The 25,533-nt window shown below is 39.4% G+C and overlaps 1 protein-coding gene across 1 annotated transcript in view; it reads right to left on the bottom strand.

The window, feature by feature from the left end:
• Positions 1-25,533, bottom strand: part of LOC121882010 (neurexin-3b-like) — a 392,732-nt gene that overhangs the window by 318,584 nt on the left and 48,615 nt on the right. The window contains exon 3 of the mRNA XM_042389887.1: positions 25,218-25,322. The gene's annotated coding sequence lies outside the window, so the exon portion shown is untranslated. The remainder of the gene's footprint in view (positions 1-25,217; positions 25,323-25,533) is intronic.

The raw sequence follows: 25,533 nt of genomic DNA on the forward strand, positions 1-25,533 counted from the left end.
AAGGGGAGAGTCGGTGGGCTGGGCTGGTAGCCTGTCGTGATTGGGTAATGGGCCTAATGTCCCATGCAGTGCTTATCCTGCCTCCCAGATGGATGATGATGAGGTGATGGGGGGAAGAGCCGAGTCTGTATCCCCCGGGGGAAAAGAGAGGGGAAGAAAACACTCTGATACTGACTTCGTCCTGAAGTGAGGACAGAGGGATAGAATAAGATTGAGGGCAGAGACGGAGACAGATGGAAATCTTGTCGGTGTGCGAATGGAGAGGTGCTGACCATTAATTTTTCCATAATTAAATCAAAACTTCATTTCTTATTTGTCCAAGTCTTAGATTAGGGAAAAAACTGAGTTTATATTAGGCATGTAATTTAAATCTGACAAAAAAAACATCATTGTATTTGACATTCTATTTGTCTTTGTTTTCTGGCTTTGAGGTATTGATTGAACTGTCTCAGACCACAGAAATACTTGAAATGTCCCCATTAACAGTCAAAATTATTCTCCAATCAGGCCAACCATAAATAGACTCCTACTAAGCCCCAGCTGAAAGTAGATTTGTGTGATTGCCTGTGTACACAGCCAAAACATTCAACAAGTACTTGCAGGCTGAGAATCAACATCACTGGAGAATTGTTTTGAAATTTGCTCCAGGGAGCTGCAGTAGGTGCCAAAAACTTGCTCTCTCTCAGGCCTAAGTCCATCCTCCGCTGTCGATTTGTTCCCTCAACCCGAAGCGTCAGAACATTCACACAAATCTACGTGAATGAAAAAGGTGATAGGAGGAAAAAGGAGCAGGGGAAAAAACAAAAAACAAAGATGTGTTGGTGTGCTACTGTAAAAAAAAGGGCTTGAATAATTGTCTCGGACAAGTGTGTTAGAGAATTCTGCACGCGGGGGAGCGAGAGAAAGAAGGCACAGTTGAAAGAAAAGGAGGGAGAGCAAGCACAGGGAGAGACAGACACTTGGGTGAAAGTCAGAGGGAAGATGAAAGGGGTTTTTTCAGCTATCCTTCCATCGACCCCGGGGCTGGATTGATAGCTGTCACCTGCTGAGATAGGTCTCCTCCTCAAGGGCCTCAGTTAAAGGTATGACTACAGACGAGCCTGAGCGTACATGAATATAATCAAAGCAAAGTGGATGAGTCGACCAGTGAGATCAATAGTGTCTAACCTACAGACTTTTTTTTTATGTCATCATCCACTTCATTTCATAGAATTATAAACATATGTGATTATGCATGAATACAGCCAGGCAAGTGTTCCTAACATGGCACTGAAGATAAAGCTCCACTTTACCGGAGACACTGATGGAAAGCCCAGGTGCTCGGATGCTCGTAATGCTAGTATCTGCGGGCTTGAGTGGAAAGACTGCACTTATATGTGTTGGAGTGTGTGTGTGTGTGTGTGTGCAGAAAAAGAACATTAAGCCACAGAATTAACGGTGCATCAATACACCTGGAGGCTGTAAACTGCTACTTTCACAGCTGGGCAGAGGACAGCAGAGAGTCCTTATGTGTCTAATAAAAACAGAGAACACACACACATACCTCCGAAACACATACACACACACAGTCTACTGGTGTCGGCTCTACCATCAGAAGTGTTTTGCCAGGGAAAAAAAAAAACATTCACATGGTGAGAGTTAATTAGGTTGCTTTATTCACTGAATTGTCTCAGCTTCTTTGCAGTTAATTGCTGATTTTGTTAGATAACTGCATCCACAGCCTTTGATGGAATGAAAGTTCTGAAAGTACCATCTTTCAGCCCACTCTGCCACGGAAATGCTGGGATTAATTGTGAAAAACATACAAGTGTTAAAAATCTATTTTTAAGGGACGTTGCATGTTGTTGTAGGTGTTTTCTTAAGGCTGTTGCTTCGCTTCTTTTTCGTGCGATGGGAGTCTGCGGAAGGGCCTCGAGTCAAACTGAAATTTTGACTTTTCAATACAAAAAGGTCAGTCCAGGAAATGCGGCTACACACTTCAGAGTTGATATAATTCTGTAACTCAGCCAAAGATTTCAACTCACTTCTTATCATGTAACTTTCAAGCCTTTTTCACATAAGAGTAAACTTCCCCCCCTCCCCCTTTAAACCCTTTAAAAATATAGTTTTGGCTCATATCTTGGCCCAAGGAAAATCGATCTAAGCCCATAAATTGTGTTGCAGTTTTTCTCAAAAAAAACATCTTTATTCCTACATCTATTGTACTTGACTACAGAGGCTGCATGAATCTTAACTTTCAATCTTTTATTAAAGCTGCACTAATCAATATTTTTATATTATTCATGGATCAAATCACTATGAGTAATGTGAACAGGGTCAATCAAAATGACAAACACATAGAGAATTATCACTCGACTCAGCCCAGAAAAAGCTCTTATTAACCCACTGTATGCTACCTGCCCAGCACCAAAACACAGACAGCCAAAGTTAGCATTTAGCTAGTGAACATGGTGGAGACAGATATTTTCCTAAGGAGTTGGGGGGGGGCAAAACAAAGCCAAATGCAGATTGATAATTGGACTTACATTCATCAGATGACAAGAAACATGACTCAAAATGAATGCTAATGTTGCTCCATGACCTCCCCCCCGACACACACACACACACACACACACACACACACACAACAAACGATTAATGGGGCTTTAAATTTGTTTGGCTAAACATGTTTCGACTGAAAAAGAGCAGTCAAAATATTAACTTCGTAACCTCAGGCGTAAACAGAGACAGATTGACACAGTAACCAGTTAGCTGTACCGACCTTGTTAGGCGGTGTAGATCAAATATATGTCTGTGTGTTTCAGTTTTTGTGTGCCAGTCAAATAGACAGAGGATGAGTCGAGTTCCCCGCTGTGCTGGAATTTCCCTCGATGACACGCTGACGAGAAGCTGTCTCGTTTTAGACCAGACAGGAAAAGTGAAGCGAGAGCAGCACATGCTGATATCCTCATGTACTCTTATACTGAGTTCTGTTTTATTCAATTTTGATCTATTTTCTCTTTTCTTTTATCCCCTCCCTCGTGTTCTCCCCCATCCCCCCCCCACACTCCCCTCGGCTCCTCGTCTTTCCTCTCTGTGATGATGATGGTTCATGTCTTTTTCCTGATGTACAAACACTCCTCATGGTTCCCCCCCAAACAATACAGCACTAATGGAAATATTCAATATTGCATGTTGAAGCCCTCTGGGTGCTGTTGATGGGCTGTTGTTGCAGATTGGTATATATGAGAAGTGGTCAGCTGGAGCAGAAGAGGGAGCTTGCTAAGGTGTAAATAAATGAAAACTGAGTTGGAGAAAAGGAGCAAAAATCCGTGAGTGTTTCAACTGAACATATAAAGCCAAATAAAAAATTAATAAGTCAAGCCAGCACGTTGGAAAGAATAGATAAGACAAGGTAGTATCCTGAATAACCAACAAGAGGATAAAACAGTTACTGAGCAATTTCATAGTTACGATAAAACTAAATAACAAATACTGTAGCAAATGCAAGTGATGAGAGCCATTGGCATGTTTCAAATCCACACAAAACACATTACGAGACAGGAATCAGAAGTTGCCCCATCCATGTCAAGTCAAACTGATTTAAAATTCTAAAAAAAAATCACCTAAAAGTGTGATGATCGCAATTTTTCCCCCCCCTCATACATATTTTGCAGCCTTTGCACAAACAGTCAGATTCATCAAGTCATATTTAATTCATCACTGTGTAAGTTTCTCAGCGGAAAACTGGTCCTTCGCATGGAAAGCCTTTAGCTCTGCGAATGTGGCCTTGGTTTTGCAGTCCACCTCCAGCAGGTGAAAGCGGCAGCCAGAGGGAATCCTGTTTACTCTCGCTTTATCTCTCTAAAGCTCGCTGCATACGGATGCGACTGGATTATGCAAAGTATCTTTTCACACCCCTTTGAGCGAAGAAAGACGGGAATAGAGATCTTTGGCATGAAAGGACTTTATCTTTGTTTGTGGATCCGGTAAGAAAGCTACTGTCCCTGTGCTGTGTTGTTTTGTAGCCTAACGTTTGAAGTTACACAACCATCTTCATTCCCTGAGAATGTGGATACCACAAGTGCTGCAGTGCAAACCTTGTCCCACGTGTCACATCCTGGATGGAAAAAGTAAATAGGATTCGGGGACCTTTGAACTATTTTGCGCTAACACAATGGCTACTGCCTCGGCCCGTCGTCAAGCTTTAACAGCAGACCTTGGACATGCAGCAAATCTTTTATTTTCCCCTCACACAGTTACTGCTCTTTCGCCAATTCATCCGTCTCTCCTCCCTTTCATCCACCTCTTCCGGCATATCTCACATCTTTCCATTTATCCCCACCCCGCCCTGCCCCCCCCCCCCCCCCCCCCCCGCCCCCCGCCCCGCCCCCCCCCCCCCCCGCCCCCCGCCCCCCGCCAACAACCTCTGGCCTCATTATAGGAAAGCTTTAGCGTGCACAATGGTGCATGCTCACAAACTGTAGTAAGGGTAAGCATCAAACAGCATTGTAATAGAAAGAGACAAAAGAGGTGGGGAAATGAGAGTGAGTGAATAAGAGAGAAAGAGAGAGAGAGAGGTCTGAGGCGCTGGGGCTGCCTCTGTGCAAGAAGCCCCAGGGACAGACCTATTTCCTCCCATTAAAGACAATTTACTGTGATCCAATATTTGAAACATATTGCAGGAAAAACACATCTACTGTAATACAGCTCAGCTTTTCGGTAAAATGTATTTTGCAGTATTTTAGACCCAAACACAACAAGTTAAAGGTAATATTACTGGGTAGCCGCTACTTGAAGGGGTTATGGGAGGTTGGTTACACATACAGAATGTATTTGGCTTCGAGAGGTAAAATTGCCTGTCCACAAACTGACTGTGAACAATGTGCCCGAGGTACAAAGGTTACTTTCTCCATTTTACAAATCTTCCAGTAGAAACAAGCCGAGGAAATTAAAAAGTCAGTCAATCATGCCAAACATATTTTTTCATTGTTATTGAAATTAACTACAAAAAGACCATGCTAAATTAGCCCAAAAAAAAGAACAATAGTTCAGCCAAATATTTTTTAATCACATTAACTGTATCTTTCAGAATACAAGGAAGGAAGAGAGGATTGGGGAAAAGAGATATAATGAGAACAACTGTAACAATATAATAACACATGTTAGTTTTGCAGGTTTTAGTTAGTAAGTTATTACAATTCATCCTGGGGGAACATATATACATATATATCTGTACAAAATGTAATTGCTGTACATGCAACAGTTGTTGAGACATTCACTCAGAACCAAAAAATGTTAAACTCATGGTAGCACCTGTGGAAAAATCTCCAAAGTCAGAAAGATTCATCACCTGGTTACCATGAATGTCTGCACAAAACTTCATGGCAATAAATCCAGAAGATATATTTCAGTCTAGACCAAAGTGGTGGACCGACTCACTGACATCACTGCTGCTAGCATGGCTAAAAATGTGCTGTATAATAATAAAATATAACCAGATCATGCTTTAAAAAAATCTGTCACTACACAGACTACTCTCCTACGGGGAATGTAAGCATGAATTATCTGAGAGATGCTGAACTAGGAGAACTGAAATGACCAGTTATCTTGCATCAGCTCATTGTTCCTGCAGAGGCTCAGACTAAGCAGGCAGAAAGACATACATATGGAAAAGGTTTTTCTTTTTAAAGTTGCACACTAAAGCTCTAAGTATTCATTAGGTTGCATTTCAGTCATCCTAAAAAAGGATTTTCATTTTTTTCCCCCTAGTTTCTTTGATCAGCATCTCATGACAGTTTTTGGGTGTGCTTTTCCTCTCCTTTATAAACAGATAGACTTTACATAACCAGTGGTCCATCACACTGTCTTCCCAGCCATCAAAACAGCCACAGAGGCACAAAAGGCAAGCATCCAGATGAGCAGCCGGCCTGCCAATCATCCACACAGACATCCAGCCAGACAGGCGGGCAAGCAGGCAGGCTTCCATTATGTTCTGGGCTGTGAGTGCTGATTGCTAGCCGCTGCTGCCTGTGTCAGGATTAGCCATTGTGGCCGGAGCAGAGTGGATGGGCTCAGAGCCTGAGATGATGCTGAAAACCCCCTCTGTAAGCAGCGAGGGGCTGGAGTGTATTCACTGAGGACTGAATAAACATTTATGGTAGATATGCACCATCGTCCATGCTGGCACGTCACCACACAAGCAAGCACTTGAAATCTCACACACGCACACAAATGACAATCAACGCCGCAGGCACACGGATGGACGCAAGCCCGGGAATGCACACACACACACAAGCAAACAAGTGAGAAACTACACAGGAAAATGAACAAGCTGCTTCTCTCTTTTTCTGTCTCTCTCTGTTTGTCTCCTCCCTCATCCCTCCATCCCTACAAAAGTGGCAGGCAGGCAGCAGTGCTGGACTCACGCCCCTTCAGAGTGGTCAGCAGTAACAGGATTAGCTGGGAGAGAGAGCGTGACGACAAGCCAGTTTGCCGCCGCGCACTGTCATTATTGAAATACATTACACACTCAAAATGGAGCTGCTGGAGTCAAACTGCTGTCGACTTAATTACTCCAAGAGCACACTTTAATAATTTCCTCCCCTTCTCACCCGACTTCTTCCACCCACTGGTTTGGAAGATGAACAAAAACATGGCGCCCTTGCTGTCCACTATTGATTCACTCCTTTATTTTCCCATCTTGCATTTCTTTGTCTGTACATGTAATTTTTGCTCCCGTGTTTCACCTCAGCCCAGCTGCTAGAATAAATGAATCTCAACGGTTTTGACCCAAAAATACGTTTCATATCAACATTTTACATTCTAGATACATGTATATCAGCATTATAGTGTTTTAATTGCTTGTGGTGCTTTTGAGGCGCTTTTGGCATTTTGAGGGAAAAGAGTGAGTTTCTGATTGTGAAATAACATAAATTATATATTTTATTACACATCACTTATTTTGAGCATGTGGAACAATGAGATACGTTTTTGTTCAGAATCCCTCAGCCCCCCCAGTTCTGGTATATGTGCTTGTTTATGGCCTCTGGCCATAATTTAAAGGGCATTATTTTTTGTTTTTTGAGGTTTGTTGGGACTGGTAGGAGTGCGTTTGGTTCATAATTATCATAGATAGTTATTAGTTATGAAGTCAAGAAATGATTAATATTAATTATATGGGGCACCAACTGTTAGAGAGTCTAACAGGGGGATACGACTGTCAGATCTGTGAGGAGCATGGTTGGTTATTAGCAATAATTAATATTTATTTGAGATAATTATTAATATAAAAAATTAATAGAATTACTGATATGTGAATGCATGTGTGTGTGTGTTTTTGTGTCAGTGTGTGTGTTTCTGTTTGTGGGCAAGATGGCGACCGTGATCTCATGAGATGACGTCACGCGATCTTAAAGATGGTGGACGTGAAGTCATGTGAGAACCAAACAGCAGAAGTGATCGAGGGGTCTTCATTAGACAATAGCAAGATGGCGCTGCCTGGTGGTCGGTGTCTTGCACTCACCCAATTCCATGTAAAACACACGTGTCTGATGGCGGATAACGAGGGGCTGTGTCCCACGTTATCTGACCATCAGATGTGGAAGAAGACATGTGTGCGTGTGTATGTGCGCGCGCATGTGTGTGTGTTCGTAGCGAGAGGAAAGAGAGGGAAAGGAAAGCAACCGTGGGGGGAGAGAAGCGGTTGCTTTGTCCACAGAGAGCGCGCGTACGGACAGCAGTCTGTAGACGTTGCTACATATAAACTGATATAAACTCCCTAGCCTGCCTAGCCAATAGCTGCAGCAACGGACTGAGCGCCCACTGTTGCTGACGCTCTTCTAAACATGCTAACAGACGCACAGACAAAGTTTAAAAAATAAACCCTGAGCTCTCCTCCTGCCAGTAAACAGCTCCAGATCAGAGCAGAGTCTGGTGTGACTCACAGGTATTAATCGTTCCGAAGCTCCGGCTCTGTTCCCGGCTTTCTACTCCAAAGCTCCTGGCACTCATCTGCTGTCTGTCCCTCTGCTTCATCTTGTGCATTTACAAACATCTCACACACTCAGACTCAGCTCTGTGACATCACTGATAGTATATCTGGACAACTTTTCATGGGGGCGTCAGCGCTCTAACCTACGTCACCGTGTGCATTTCCATTTGAACAACTCAGAAAAAAATGCAGATGGAGTCGTTCTTCAATTTTTTGTGACATGCACACATATTGCCTCTATTTTATAAATAAATAAATTAAAAAATAAACACAATATTCTTAACAACCCCTGAAATGAATAGTTCTTGGTTCCTGTGATAGGAACGGGATGCTGTGATGAGGTAAATGAATGTTTAGAATGTTAGGAAGAACAGTTTAGGTTGTTTATGAGCCTCTTTATTGCCTTTTGAAGCCAAACCGCAATTAACACAGTTTAGTTTTAATTAATAAATTACTTAACTAACGTGACACATAAGCAACGTCACTTGCTTGTGGCTGCTAACAATCAAAATGTTACATTTTTGACAGTGACACAGTGTAGTAGCGAAATGGAAAGCTTGTTGATTTCACCGAGGTTCCTTTATTTGACATGATTCATTAATTTATTATTATTCATATTGCACGTCCAAAGGAAACGCAGTCAAACCTCTAACCTCATCACATTATCTCATGCTCCAATCATTCACTTATTTGTCATAACCCAGCGCCAGATAGAACAACGCCTTCCTGAGCGCTGTTGAGGTAATGACCCCTCAAGTGTGAGAGGACTTCAAGCGTAGCTTTTTTTATATGACAATTAAATGTGTGCATTTTCAATAAAATGTATTTGGGTGGAATGCAAAAGTAAAGAAATGACGTTCTGTCATGCTATTCACTCATGTCTTTGCCGTCTTCAGGTAGCTACTGTGTGTATTGACTATTTCTGTTGTTGAATGCAATGATCACGGCAAGATGCATATTTGTAAAGGAACAGAAAACCAGATTAATATTTCTTTCATTTATGAAGATGGAATATAGAATCTATTTCAATTATCAACCATACTATGCATGAGTAGCCAAAAGAGTCTAGTATGCTGTTTTAACTATAATATTAATAGGTACAGGCTTCTTGCATCACAAAATATTCACTTCAATTATTTATCCAATGATTTATTTAAATGGAACAAATAATATTTGCATAGTTAAAACAAGTTGCGTGGCACTTAAAAGCCCTCTCCAATGATCTCGTTATCAGCATCATTGTCATCATTAGAGTCCATAACACCTTCACATAACTCTTCCTCTTCCTCTTGATGCAGAACACTTCTTTTAACAACAATTGTTTTGTAGACAGACTGCACCATTGTCATTAGGTTTTTTTTTCAGTTGAATCTAATTGGGCTTGCAAAATACACCAAAGTCCCTCATAGGCCTCGAGAGTGTGTCTAAGAGGAAGACATGATGAACAGACTGATTTACTTTTTCATCTAATAAGCATATATATGTTTTCTTCAAGCTTGTTGTAAAACCTTCAAAATATTTTTGAGACCAGGCTATGATTTTTGACATTCTAATCTTTCAAATAACTAGTGCAGTTTTGATATATCTCATAAAATACTACTAAATTCATATATTTGTTCAACGTTGTAACATTATCAAATACGTCGATGTGGTTTGATCTCTCCTATTCCCAAATATGAAATAACACGATTTTGTGATGATATGTATCAAATTATATACTTTACAGTCTTCCAATAATTCACTAGTGATGTCTTCTTTCAGTCATCTGGAGTGGCGGCAAAGTGACTGCCAGTGCTGTTGCATTTTTTTTTTAAAAGAATCCCATCTTCTTCTCTCAGCCAACGGAGAAGCATGACCTTGTCAAAAGCTTTTTTTTTTCCTTAAGGGAATGTCTGATTCTGTAATGAGTAAAGGAACTCATATACATTATAATTCAGGTTATATATCAAAAGATAAGGTAAAATTTTAAATATAAGATTAAAAAAGAAAGTTGATTGTAAAGAACATAATTTACAAGTTTTGACAAGCCCATACCCTTGTTCCATGGCCATAAAGGGCAGCCAGGATGATGTCAACTGAAGCAACAGCGTCTTCCTCTGGGACAAGCAAGTTGTTGAGGCAAAAGGCCTCACCGAGTTTCTTTTTTTTCCTTCTGAATCTTTGAACGAATGCGGTGCCTGGCCTTGCAGCTGTGTGCAATATAAATCAAAAAACAAAGAGTAACGCACAAGAACCAAGCAAAAGTAAACAACATGCTATCTCATTAGTTAATAATCACAACCAGTTGTTCACAAGAGCAATGTAAAAAATAGTTGATCAGAACACACCATTCTGATGATATCTGTCTTGTTTTTGGGGGTTTTTTTGCTGGATGCTTAAGGCCAAACTTTCCATGATACACTGCTGCCCAGGAGCATCTTCTTGACTGATGTTAGTTCGAGCTGTTTAATATATTATCAGAGGTTGAAAAACTCATACATAAAAGTAAATAGTCAAGAATGGTCACACTTCATTATTCTGAGCTTGAGCAATGCATACTTGATGCAGCTCATTCCCTGACATCTTCAACCGACCGCAGGAGATCCTTGTCAGTGATCTCTAGGTCACTCTTCAAGGTCTCTCAAGCTCTTTTTCCTCATCTATTGTTCTCTTCAGTATCTGCAATGGATAGTGTTAGAAATGACACTCTGTTTTCAGTAAAACAAATTTATGAATTGCTAAGATAATGCCCAGATAATTAATATGTTGTCCTCCGTGAGCAGACTTTATTGTTATTGTATTGTTTTTTGTTGTCCGGCTCCTATGAAATGTGTATTAGATGTGTATAAAACCTCCCCAGTTCACTAGGAAATCATGTATCACATCCGTATTAAGAATTTGTTCAATGTCACTGCTAAAAGCACTGAAAATAAAGAATCAGTTGCATGTAAATTGGCCAACAAGAATTAGCTCTTCCAAATTCCTGGGATTTTCGTGCCATCACTCACAGGGTTTCATGCACTTCAGGGATGTGATCTTGCCAAAGAACGGTAGGTACTGTACAGGACTGGTAGTGAATCCGACATATCAATGTCACTTGTATCTTGAGCAGGAAGATGCAGTGCTAATTTTATTATACTACGTCAGATTGTCTTTTTTATTTAAATTTTGTTTTTTTGTGAAACTTCTGACATCAAAAGTTCATTTCATAAAAATAAAATACTCAGTTACTTACACAATACATATTTGAGTCGATTACTAGAAATCATATTATACATGTACCATATCTTGCTATGGTTTCTTCTTCTCTAGTTACTGTCTGCCAGGTAACCTCACGTAGCCTCCTTCAAGTTGTGGAGTATGCTATTTAAATACTGCTGCAAAATTTAAATTGGCATTAGGCTTGCCGCGGTGGTCGATATTACCAGTGTTACACGGTGTTGGGACATACACCAATTACATTACTTGCCCACCGCCCACACCGTAGTTTTGCTTTTTTCTATAGAAACAAGCCCATTTATTTTATTTTCGCGTATCAGCACCCATGTTCATCAAATAAAAAAACTCCAATTTCTAAAGTATCAAGCATGTTATCAATACTTAGTCGGACAACAGGCGATACAATTATAAATTGACAGTGTCTGCTCCGGGAGCGTCTGTAGCAGCAGCAGATTTTCAGAAAAATGTAGCAGACGTCTGTTCTCCGTCCTGCTGCTGTAAACAAACATAATGCTAGCTGTTAGCGAGCAGCTGCTCTCATGTCTCCCCGGGTCTCAGTGCCTCTCTGCCCGCTCAGCCTGCTCTCAGTGTGTCTCTCTACAGATGGCAGGCGAGTTGCTCCAGTTCTGGTTCTAAGCGGCGGTAGTCCTCTGGATCGTCCCTATCTGCGTGTGCCGTCGCCTGGCTGTACACGGACAATGACCCGCTGGCAGCAGCTGAAGCCTGCCGTCACTAATTCTTAAATAAGGGAAAGATCTAAACTAAAAATCTAATATTAAAGATCAAAGTAAGCACTCTATGGATGAGCGTCATTAACGAATATCTTATTTTGTAAAATGTCCGGTGTAAACAGTAACACCGGTGTTGTCACGAGTTTAGTAGTCAGTGGGAAAATTTCCTCACCGTGGTATCCCTAATCGGCATGCACACTGAGGGTCGACCGCAGTCAGTGGGATTCAACACAATATGATGAAAGCTAAAAGTCAAAATAAAGATTGTACTATGACCTTATATGTCATATTAAGATACAGGTAGAAATTAATGAGCAATAGGCAAAATAATGTTTAGCTAGAAGAACGCTAAACAGAAAGTTGGAAGCTCTGTTTCAAAACGTTGCATAACCCTTTTCTCTATTAAATATACCCATTTCAATTTGCGGAAAAGAAAGGTTGGAATAAAGGCTGAATTTATTTAGTTATTTTTTAAATATTGAGAACGTATATTTATAAGATATATAGGATATATTTACCTTATTCTAATCTCAGCCCTAGCCCCAACAAATGACTGTATATGTCAACCCATCCATAATCAGGAAAAGACTGTAACCCACAAAACTTTACGGCAATATACATCTGCATGGATATTCTAGTTCTATTCTGCTGTGTCCATGAATGGAAGTTGGGATTATATAATTGACAAAAGTGTCATGGGATTTGGAAGATGTGAAATTCACCTGTTTTGTCAGATTTCAGCTATATAAGTAGAACAGGGGGTGAACGGGGTCATTCTGACCCTTCTCTGTTGGCGCCTGCTGTTGCTGACCCTGCTCTCATAGTTGGAGAGGTCAATAGCTGTCCAGAACAGTTCAACCCATGTTTATGGCCCCTTTTATTGATTCATTGTAAGCCTTCAAAGATATTACAAAATAGAGGTTTAAATGTCAATAGTTCAGTGCCCAAAGTGCCCTGATTTTTTAAAATTATATATTTACTCCCAAGGTCAAGACCGTTCCAACAGTTATTTCCAGAGGCTCCACTGGAGTCCAGCCTGCATGAAATAAAATCTTTCCTTTTGCACGCATATTTATTGGACACAATCCTTCAGGATATTGGTGTTTGCCCATAAAACACACCTTCCATGTCTACAATTTCCCATTCGCTTGCATTGCTGTTTGGAAGAACTTTAGTCTCTATTCCAAGCCTCCAGACTGGTTGTCCATGGTCAGGATTTCGGTAAGTTATGGTAACCATACCTATCTATGTACAGTTAACATTTTAGACATCCACCTCTTAAGGTGACACTGCCATGACCTTGACAGCCGTTGTGAAAACTGACTGTGATTATCAATCATTGACATTTCGGAGTACTTTAGCCCCTCACCAAGCATCCCAAAAGGCCCTAAAGGGTCTGGATTCCAATACCCAATACCCATCTGTATGCAGTTAAAGATTTAATCTTCCCCTGGGATCCTTTAGAGGGTCATAGTGGGTCCCGAGAAAAATAAACTGTTTATTTCACTTTTCACTTTTCTTATCCTTTGTGCCTTTGCTCTAGTGGTAGAGTAGCTTTATGTTACATTAACGTTGTATGCCTGTATATACCTAATAGCTTATAGAGGAAGAATCATCCTCATTTTAGGAAAACAACTGAATAATTGAGCATGGGATATGTATCAGTTGGAAGCTGAAGATTTTGAATAGAGGTAGACCAGATGAGGGATAAGAGGAAGAGGATAGGGGCAGTTGAAGAAAGGAGATTGTGAAGTAGGAGAGAAACTTTAACCAACTGTATAAACATTCTTTTCCCAAGAGATTTAGGCCAGACAATGTATATTTGTGTACTAAAGGCACTATAGCCTAATGTTTCTGACACTCTAATTATTTTTTATTTCACTATCACATTCACTCTGGGCTTAGGCCTATCTGTAATAGTTGGTGTATATACGGTATATTTATGTATATATCCACATGTCTTATAAACAATATGATCTTGTCTAGCATGATAAGGTAGGGTAAGGATTACAACAATCAACATTTTGATCAATGGACTTTTATTTCAAAGGACATTTTGTTACTTGCATGCTCACCTATTTGGCACCAATGCCAAGTGTTTGATAATTCTCGCCACCGCGAACATCCAAAATAGGACTACAGAGCCTAGAGATGCAAGTGAGTATGATAAGTGTTTAATTATTTAGGAAGTAACATTTAATTATAGTCTTGTATAATTGTGACAGTACATATGATACAATTCCTGCATGTAATATATATAATTCTATAATTAGTAACAGATCCGCATTCTGCACTTTTCGTGGTCATTTTAGCTAAACCTAAACTAAGTACATCTAAGTTACTCTACTATCCTTGCTGCTCCCTCAGCTAGCTAGATCTATGTACACAGTAACTATTCAATCACTTCTCTCTCTCTCTCTCTTTCTCTATTACTCTTTTGTTGTTTTTAGAGATGCCTGTTAGTACGAAGAAAGTATGCCCTCTCTGTAAAGGAAAAATTGTTGTGGCATGCAAAAAGTGCCCCCAATGCGCCCTCATGCAGCCCCACAAGAAGAGGCTGACAGATGCCTGGGTGAAATTCTCGAAAGGGAAAGATGCCTGGAGGGCTAAAAATAAAAAACAGAGCAATGACAACAAAGAGCAAGATAGAGCTTATAAGCTGGTAAGTACATTATCACTGTGAATTAATGATAGCTATTTCTCTTTTGTATTAATACTACAGTGTGTAGGGATGAAAAAGTTCAAATATCTCTATACAGCTATGATAAATTTAGTGGGATCCATGAAAAAGACCTCCCCTGAGAATAGCGTAATTGTAGACCCCTGTTTCACAGAGCTAATTACTAAAATCAGTGTCTGGGGCGGACACCAGGCCCCCTCTAGCGTTTCAAAGGATGATCTAGGATCAGGTTTACCCTCTCCATATCATATTGAGCTGAAAAGGAAAACTGATCCTAGAGGGGCATGTCTAAACCTGTATAGTTTTGTTCACCTATGGAGATGCTTTGCTCTTTTATGAAGAAAAAGGACTGCTGCTGGTGCAAAACATAGTTAGATCAAGCAAAACAGAAAAGAACCAGCATTTCAGAGTTGGATACAACTACAGGATGTGAAAGGATTGAAGGCTGACACATAGTGAGCTTTTCTGAATTTCCTTAAACAGGCCATATTATGAAAAACTCACTCTTCCAGTGCATGTATATATATATATATGGGTCTCTGATGTGCCTACTAACACTCAAACTGTGAAATAAGACAACCCAGTCAGTTTGGTGTGGGATGGCTTGCTCTGTACTCTTGTGATTCAACAAGCCATTCAGATTTGATGCCCCTTCTTATGTCACTTGGGGCTTCATTGAAATTGTATCGATCCATGCCTCTATCTATCTCATTCAGTCCTGACTGTTTAGACAGGATTAGAAGGCTGCTGTGGTGCTTGATCCTTGTGGTATTTTGACCAAAGCGTGTCATTAAGACCCCAGGGAACTAACTGTTAACTTGTGGAAAATGGATATAATATGGATCCATTAAAGCTATGTCAATCCTCCCATAGTCCGCAGACATTCATGTAAGCTAGACTGTAAGAAGACTGTAAATTACCTGTGGTTGTGAGACTGGCGCCCTGTCCAGGATGTACTCCTGCCTTGCACCCAATGACTGCTGGGATAGGCTCCAACCCCCAATGACCCAGGATTGGATTACGGTAAGCAGTTAAGAGAGAATGAGTGACACATGCAGGCCCTAATTCACAAAACGTGTAGTAAGCGAAAAACCTCTGCAATAATCAAAAAAGGACCCCAGGCTATTTACAAACCTAGATAAGTGAGTGTGGCATGTGCAACAGTGAAATGCAGAGGTGGACAGTAATGTACATCTACTACTTGAGTACTGTACTTAAATTAATTTTTCACGTATCTGCACTTGAGTATTTATTTTTCTGGAAACTTGACTTTTACTCCACTACATTTGAAAAATAAATATTGTACTTTTGTCTCCACTACATTTCTGTTAAGGTTGAAGTTACTTGTTACTTTGAAGCATGGCTTTGAAGTCAGCAGTTGAATCTTTTTTTTTTTCTTTTCTAAAATGCAGCCACATGCTGTTTTCCTCACCTCCAGGAGAAAAAGAAATCACAGTAGCCTCCTCCTACTACACTGTCAGTAAACTTCAAAGTTAATTTTGTTGATTCACAGTTGCATTTGTATGCTGAAGTTTCTATGGGCAATTCTGTGCAGCACATTAGTGGTTCTACAAGGAAGTCGGTGCATTCAGTAAGTGTTGTCAGAGACATATGAGCTTCTGAAAATGCATTGTTTGACTGAACAACTTTCACTTATAGTAGAGTAATACTTGACATGGGATATCTATACTTTTACTCACTAATGGGGTTGTGTACTTTGTCCACCACTGGTGAAATGTGAGGTGATTGTGCTAATGCTGTTCATGCACAGGTAAATAGGTATCTGTCATATAATTATTCTGCAAATTTCAATGACTTGTGGGTTTGGTCTTACAAATTAAGATGCTTAAATTGGCATAGAACCTCTCAGATTAATTAACCTTCGTTACTTTGGATATTAATATCTTGACTTTATCAGAAAAATGCAGCTTTCCTTTTTCTCCTATCTGCCATTGTAGATATGCATGAGCCTTCCCAATCTACTTTTAAGGATGTTGTACTGTACGATTTGTACCATTAGCTGATGAACTTCGGCTGAAACATAGGTTTAAAGCTGTTGTGAATTAGTTTAAAGGCACAAACTATGCTGACAATGAAGCCGTGTGCTTTCATGAGATATTGGAGGTGTTTTTTCACCTCATTTGCATAAATAGTTTAGTGAACAGGAAACACTTGCGCCACAACTGTTCCCACAGTTGAGGCGCAATTTGCATGAGTTATTTGCTCACTGAAGCAATCTTTGTGAACTGGGCCTCAGTGGATAATGCAGTTGAGTAATGCTTGCATGTTCTCTTTTTCAGTTGGAACGTTTCTCCGCTCTGGGATACTTCCCAGTTTTCATCATAGGGAAGGAGTTTGAGGGGACGGTCGTGGCTGAAATCAGATACAGTATACAAATACAGTTTGATGGCAGCATTTAAAACCATATTGAAAAGTAAGTATTACTCTATATTTATAAACAAAATGCCTCCTGTATGTCCACTACAGATTTCTATTATTGCAGTAATAAAGACACAGAGGACTTAGGAGTTGCTGATTGCAAAGGTTTACTCATAGCTACCCAATTGATAGATGGTTACTCATGATAGAATTTTATTACAGATGTATGTAATTTGTAATTATGTCTTTGAGGTTTTGTATTTTTTTGGCAACTTTTACTCATTAAGCAGTTTTCTAATAAGGGCTCAAAGTTACTACTTTCACCTTTGACTTTCCAAGCAGAAAGTCAAGAATTGTTTTTGGAAACCAAGCAGCAAAGTTACTCTTTTAATAGATTTGTTTTGTCTCAGTATATTGTAATTATGATTCAAGAAAGCAAGTCCCCTGGTACCCTCCACCTATGAAGAACCCCCCACCTCCCTGGTGTGAATGAGTGAGTGAGTGAGCGCAGTCCTAATATAAGTTTAAATACATATACCAACCAAAGTGTCTGACACAGAGACTCCGTGTGTAATAAAATATGTAATTTATGTTATTTCATAACCTGAAAATGGTTATCATAGCCTACCCTCATTCTATTCCCTCAAAAAAGCGACTCAAAAGCACAACAAGCACAAAAAAATCCTTCTGCAACCTGCAAGACTTCAAGTTACGCCCCCTTCTTTCTTAAAGGTGTATGACCCTCTGAGGGCATTCTGGCTTTCATCTGTTTCTCATTGTGACATTCTTGTTTTCTTTCATCTGTTCAAATCTATTTTAATTAGCTACTATGAAGAAAAAAAAATAACTGAAGGAAAAATTAACTTTGAAGAATAAGATATGATGTTCAATGAGCATTTAAAACACAGAATTTACATAAAGAATGAAGAGTATATAACTAATTATTGACAGATCAAAACGACCTGGATTAAAAAAAAAGAAGATTTTTGCAAACTACAAATCCCAACATTAAACTGATACATTTGATAATATTTTTTTACTCTATGTGCAGTGGTGGTAAATTATTCATCAAATCATTATTTCTATAATAATGTTTTTCTCTATGTGCAGTCGTGGTTATTCATGAAATCATTAAACAAAGGGTAACAGGCTTAAAACAGTCATTTTTGTCCTCTTGTTACTAGCTCACCAGCTTCTTAAAAGAGATGTGATGAGTGCATGATTGATCAATGTGAATTAAGCTGGGTTTTTTTGGGGTTTTTTCACTCATAATGTCACTGTATGTCATTTCACAGGTGAGTTGAGGTGTCCGCACACCTAAAATTCTTCTCAGCAGGTGCAAATGGAGGCAAAACTGTGCAGAGCAGTGTGCATGGAGCTCCTCCACCGCAGAGTACTAAATAACTAAAAGCGTTATTTGGCTTAAATGTCCAACTGTCATAAATATCTGGATGAGTATGCCCTCTGGTACTCTTCTCATCTATAAAGCAGATACAGTAAATCTCCATTACTAGCACAGTCACACTGGTTTTAGAATGGGCTATAAGAATAAATTGACTGCACATAATGAATGAGTGTACAATTTGTCAATGTCAATATTGTCAGTATTTAAAATGTATGACAATCATGCTCTTCCTACTATGTTGTCAAAATTCTGCAGACAAGCTCAGAGGGGTAATTAGTCAAAGTATTTTTATCATTAACTTGCTTGACAACACCAACAGTATCTGCTTTATTCTCTTGGAACGAGCCTTTCAACTCCTTGAACTGATTTCCCTTTAAGTAGCTTCAAAGTCAGGCGGGGGAGCAAATAAAACTTTTCCACACTGTATGAAAATGCCACATATTCTGCTACATAAGAAGGTCACATTCTGTGTTGCAGCACTTCATTGAAGCCACACCACATTGATAATGCTGTCATTTATATCAGGTACAAACAATTTCCAGGTTACTCAGCTTAGAAAACTCTTCAAGGAAAAATCTACCCACTGATGCTCCTGCAATAATAGATTTCAATTTGTGATGTTCGATGAACATGTGAATGTTTATAGTACAGTGGAATATTCAAAGCCAAGATGCCATTGTTTTATGGCTGCAGCATCACATCTAATAGAAAATCAGATTTCTTGTGCATCATTTTATAGACATTTCCCTGTTGTTCATATATTCAGGACATATTTGGAAACTTGTGCAGTAATGATGAACCCACTGATGGTAGAGCTGAAGAGGTTACTCAGAAAGTGCCTCCAGCCACATAAAAACAGTCAATGCTGCAGTTTCCTGCAAGATCATTTACAGAGTAGAATCCTTGCAGTTTTCCTCTCTGTCCACATCCCCTGTAGCCTTCATAGTGTTTGTAAAGAGAATTGGACTGAATGCAACAGGAGATTAGATATGGAGTGCTGAAGGTCCATCTATACTCCTCTGAAAATGCGTTCTAGTTCACCACACCTGATGACAAAAGAACTGAAGGGTTCATGTGTGAAACGTAGGGTTTTTTTTTTCTATGTGAAATTTTCTGGTAGCAGTGTTTCCTTGACATGCATTAACAGCAAGGAATTAACCACCACTGCAAGAGAAATGTCAAATTAAAATAAACACTTATTATCTAAAACAAAACAAACAAACAAAAAATAGCCCAGTGTTTTAAAAGCAGTGATTATATTACAATTAAAATCTTTTTAGCACTAGAACCTCAACTTGAATTATAACTTAGGCCGAAACATAGACAGATAAAGGACAAATGTAGAATCGTCACTCACATCATCACAGCTGCACAAAAATTACAGTGGTGGAGGATACACTGTGGTTAACTGGTATAGAAAACAACCAGGTAGGCAAAATTTATGTTCAACACACATTTTACATTTTAATAATGGCAAGTGATTACTCCATGTGTCAGCTACATTCACTGGGACACAGATTGATAAGCCCAAAGTTCCTCGGGAAGTTCTAGTGCATTTTTAGATGCAGAACCTATGTATGAGTGTCACTCACAGGATCAATGTTACCTATAGGTGCGCTCCATTTGGACGTGCCACTTCTTACATTGCAGCGAGTGCAGAGTAAAGTTGAAATGGAGTGTGGGCGGAGCTTTAGGCTACTGGCTATTACGTGAATTGTGTAACTTTAGCTGTGAAAACAGACAATAAATTAACCATTACTAGTTTTTAAAAATCGTCGGTGAAATGAGCAGAGGCATAAATAACTAACTGAACAGATAACAGAACACCTGTGCATAGGGCTGGGTGGTATACTGAATATTTACCATATAATTGTGTTAATTTTCATGATGGTATAAAATGTTGTATTATCGTGAATACTGAGAAGTTTTGGCTGTATTTTAGATGCATGTCGGACTAGAATGTGCTTCCCAAATGACTTGGTACGCTCCAAAACTGGACCAGCATATGCTGGTTTTGCTGACCTGACCCACAGCACACACTATAGCAAAATCACAGTTAAATTTGTCACTGGATTACCATCATATTGCTTGCAGAAGCACAGCTTTGATGGTTAATTTATTTTTTTTAAGCCAGAAGCCTACTGCTGCCACCCACAAACCCTTTGCTCTGCCCTCTCTGCATTGTAAGAATGGCATGTCCAGAGTGCACCTATAGCTGACCATGATCCTGTGAGTGAATGACTCACCTATAGCTCAGAGGTGCTTTGCATCTAAAAAGATGGGAGGAGAGCAAGAGGAAAGACACTCACTCTTCAGAAAGGATTCCTCTGTCACTATCCTCCAGAAACGTGTGCGCATGAGAGCCAGAGAACAGATTGCAGGGTTGCCATCTGTGGCACCACAAGGATGAATTTCCTCAGGCAGCCATAAACATAAAACATGAGTCACTGCAAAATCAGTAGGCTCAATATAATCAGTAGGTCTCCATCATCATCTTGGAACAAGCACACATTGTCAGAGGCGAAGGACCACTCTTTATTTGCATGCTCTATAGCCTCCACATTTGTGCCTGCAGATAAAATATATGTAGTTCTTGTCATATCCAGATTAAGACACAGTATGTAAGAAGTGGCAAACTGGCATGTCTACATGGAGCGCATCTCTAACTTACTGTGATCCTGTGAGTGAGTGAGTTTCACCTACGTCTCATAGAGGTGCCTCACATCTAAAAACTGATCATTCCCTTCTAAGAGGACTCCACTCTGCATGGCTCCTCCGCCTTGCATGGGTTTGAGAGGACAGGCTCCTTTACATCGAGGGAGTGAGAAACCTATTACGTAACAGATTAGTATGTGTAAGCACAACACTGATGATTAATTTAGACCAAATTTATTGGGCCTGTAAAAATTTGGCCATAATTCTTACCATGGTGACCTCATCATATTTCCTCTTCCCAGGGATGTGGAAAATTGGGTCCCGACTTCCCCTGGCCATCTGCTTTCCCTGCTTGGTAAAGTGGACAAACCTCCGGCCATGGCTGTAGTAGTAAATTTAGAAAATTCAAATTTACCTTGCTGTCCCAGATTACTGCTAATATTATCTTGAATTTATATTGACTTCTTAAAGAAGCCAGTACCCTTCAATCTCAAGATTCTCCATCAAAATTGTGCACCGTCACCTCCTTAAGCAAAGCATGTCATGCTGAAGAAGAGAACAGAGTACAATAAATTTACAGTTCAAGTTTCAAATTAAGTTTACTTGGAGGACCAACTCACTATTTCTAGTCTGAAAAGGCTTAACAAGTCCACAAGTTTACATCAAACAAAACAGGACGACAACCCCTGGCTTAAACCCTCATAGCAGCAAGAAAAAAGTCCTGCAAAAAAACCCAAAAGTAAAAGGGAAAAAAGGGAAGAAATCTTGGGAAGGACCACAGAGGGGGGCTCTTTCTGGACCAAAGTAAAAATCAAATTGCACTTATTTTAACCATATCTACTGTATGAGCATTGAAATCAAACTGACAATTGTGAAATCAAATGGAGCCTCCATGACAACATACCAGGAGTACTGCAAATATAGCAAAGTTGTGTTGGTACATTTTTTTGTGTGTGTGCATGATGAAGTCAGCAAGTTGAATGAAGAGAAAAAGAGAGAAACCTCTGTTGCAACAGTTTGACTCTATTACATTACAGTAACTGCTTTAGGTGGAACTGAGGAGAAGAGAAACAAGTACTGACATTGTGCTGCCATCATTTGGGCCTTGTTCCATTTACACGAGCTCAATGCCAGTAAAGTAAAGGAAGAAACTACACATGTGAAAAAGGCTATAGACACTGTTAATGTACGTTCTGTAAGAGAACATAAATTAAAAATGTGTTCATTTTTTAATTTTAATTTTTTATGTTTTCCTTCCAGAAATTTTTCACTCACCATTATTATGAAGATTCCACAGTCAATGCCAAAATGTTGTTTGAGGAGCCCCTGATTAAAAATAAATAAGTTTAATGAAAAGCAAACTACAAAGTTCAATAACTTAATAAGATTTCAAGATGTGTTTTAGTGTGATAGGGTCTTGCTTGGTGCTTTGTAAGTGTGAAAGGAGAAACAGAATAAAGTAGTAATAGCCCAAATTATGACACAAACCAATAATTAATAATAAAAAAAGTGATAAAGGTTCTTTGCAAATGATTTTAACATCCAGGCCTGTTAATTCTGTCCATGGTACTGAGACAACATGCTGTGCAATAGAGCTGATAAAAACAAAAATGGCATCAGTAACTTCTAGAAATATTCGAACACAAAAAATATAAACATGAAAAGGAGCTAACATGATTGTCAGATGAAGTTTGTACTCCCAATACTGGAAAATCAGGGCACATGACTGCCAGGTGACACAAATTGGGAAAGTCTGGGGAACACTACTGGCAAACAGCAGTAGTTCAAACAGTCAGAGCAAGTCTGGGGAACGCGACTGTCAAATAACAACAATAGTTCAAACAGATTGAGCAAGCCTGGGGGACACGACGTCAAGCAAACATCTTCCTTTAGAAACCTTAAGATGTTTCAATAAGGTTTGTTTCTAAAGCTTTGTCCCCTGTCTGAATATTGGGAATCCAGGAACAGAACCTTTCTCTTAAGTGGCTTCATAACCTACAAGGAAAACAGTGGATTACTTGAAGTGATACTTGTACTAAAATAGATCTTTATGTAAATGTATTAAAATACGGAAATTAAAGCATAAATACCCAAAATGAGAGAGAGAAGAGAGAAATTAAAACAACACAATTCAAAAGTTAAAACAACACAGTTCAATGTTAAAACAAGAGCATTTAGTCAAAAGTGCTTGAGGAAAGTAAGGTTTTCAGTCCTGATTTAAAAGTTTCAAGGGTTGGGACATTCCCTGTGCTGCATAATGACTAAAAGCTGCTTCTCCTTGTTAAGATTTTACCCAGGGCACCACTAGAAGTCCATTCTCTAGTGATCTAAGAGGTCTCACAGGGTTATATTACTCAAGCATATCAGTCATATATTCAGGGCCAACTCCATGTAGAGATTTATAAATAAGTAATAAGATAATAATAAGACTTTAAAAATCAATTCTGTGGCAACCTGGCAATCAGTGTAGAGATTTAAGAACTGGGGAGATGTGGGCTGTCCTTTTGGTTCTTTTCAGAACTCTTGCGGCTGAATTTTAGATAAGTTGCAGGTGTCTGATGGTCTTTTTAGGAAGTCCTGTCAGAAGTCCATTGCAGTAATCCATTTTGCAGGAGATAAAAGAATGAATAATTTTTTTCGAATCTTCTTTTGTCATAAGGTCCCTGACTTTGGCTATGTTTTAAAGGTGATAAAATGCTGATTTTGTTATTGCTGGGGTGATATCTCCATTAAAAAAACTTACTTTAAAGTCCTCCATGCCCGCTGGTTAACTCTCTGATTGTTGTGATGTAAAATGCTACACATAAGGAAGATGTGGCTTGCTGGGGAGAGAGAGTTCATGAAATAGTTGTTCTTTCGCATGCCAAAGAACAGTTTCTCCACTATCCGGGAGTTGAGCCACCCACATATCTCAGGCACAAGTCCAATTACTCTCAGAACATCCTTTTCATCTCTTGTGTTGTACTGATGAAAAGTGTCATACAATGCATAGTGCTCTGCAGAACCATTTGCAGGATGGCCATTATGATCAGGTGGGTCTTTTTTCAACTGCAACCATGGCAAATTCATTTTCAGTTCCTCTTTCTTGCCAGATGCAATATTCTCTGGGGTACCTGCAGCCACTCTTCCCTCCAACGGACTGAAGGGCAGTCTCTCTGGCTCCTATAGGTTGGTATGAGTTATTAATCCCATGCAGAATCATAGATGGCAACATATATCTGCATAAAGTTGTGGGCTTTTAGCTCTTATGTTGAATTGAACAAAGTTTACAATGCCACAAGGACACATGATCACTACCCAGCCACCTTGAAATGGAAATACACATGATTAGCGTGGCCATTAACGTGGCTGTCTTCAGATATACATAAAGACACATGGTGACTGTAATCACAGGTTTACAGAAATTCAATATTTTCTGATGTCATTACATAAATAATGGAACTATATATATGTCAGATACTTACCAGATACTCCCCAAACTTTTTGAAAGACTTTGCCATAAGTGCTCCTTGTTTTCATCTCCTGCCTCAAACGTGAAGAAAGGATCCATTTTGGAGCCTTTTGAGTCGACATCACATTCTTTTACAAGTTTCCTCAAAGCCTCAACATGTTTAAACGTAGATGCAACAACAGCCATTAATTAATTGAAAAGTAGGACAAATGATCGTAATCTTTCTTGCTTTTTGGCATTTAGTTAATCGCTAAATCTTGAAGCTGTTTCATAAGCATCCAGTACAACAATGGACCGAATGCCTATAAATAATTTAAAGTTCAAGTTCATTTCTATCACATTTAAATAAAATGTTAAAATTCACCTCCAAGTTCATCAGGTCACTTGAGAGCTGTTCTTCCATAATGTCAATGTCTGCCTGTTCTACAACAGACTTTGCTGTGGCGTTGAGTACTTTTTTGCTGGCTCTGGTATGAGGCCCAATGTGCGGTCTCCCATTTGTCATAGGAAGGTTAAACTTTACATGGATTCTCATGATTACCTTCGTAATAGCTTTCTTAAATGTTATTACATTTAATGCAATTTAGGGCAGTTAAAATTATTACACAATCATCCATGGCACTAGAAAAACATGCACCTACATGATTACAAGCAATTGTAGATAGATAGATAGATCTTTTGGAAAACTTTTCTAAATATGGCTGCAGAATACTCCCTTTATAGAACCATTCATATCTATAACTTACTTTATAAAAAGCCTCTGTAAACAACTTCTTGGTCAACAGATTGCCAGAATTCTTCAATATCGACATGACCTTCAAACTCTGGCAGAGGATCCTCAATGTCACTCACTGTAAGACATTTTGTTCAAAATCAGTGTTTGGTGGTTATTAGTCATGTTAAAAGGGTAGCCAGATAACTACTTATCTGGCATGCTAAAAACTCCCTTCTTGTGCAAATCCATTATCACGACAGGCGGATGGAGCCCACGGTGCACACATCAAAAACTGTAATCATGTGCTGTCAATGCCTCAAAGTGAAGATAACCATGAAGAACGGAGT

The sequence above is a fragment of the Thunnus maccoyii genome, chromosome 17, assembly GCF_910596095.1.
Source record: "Thunnus maccoyii chromosome 17, fThuMac1.1, whole genome shotgun sequence".
Taxonomy (NCBI): domain Eukaryota; kingdom Metazoa; phylum Chordata; class Actinopteri; order Scombriformes; family Scombridae; genus Thunnus; species Thunnus maccoyii.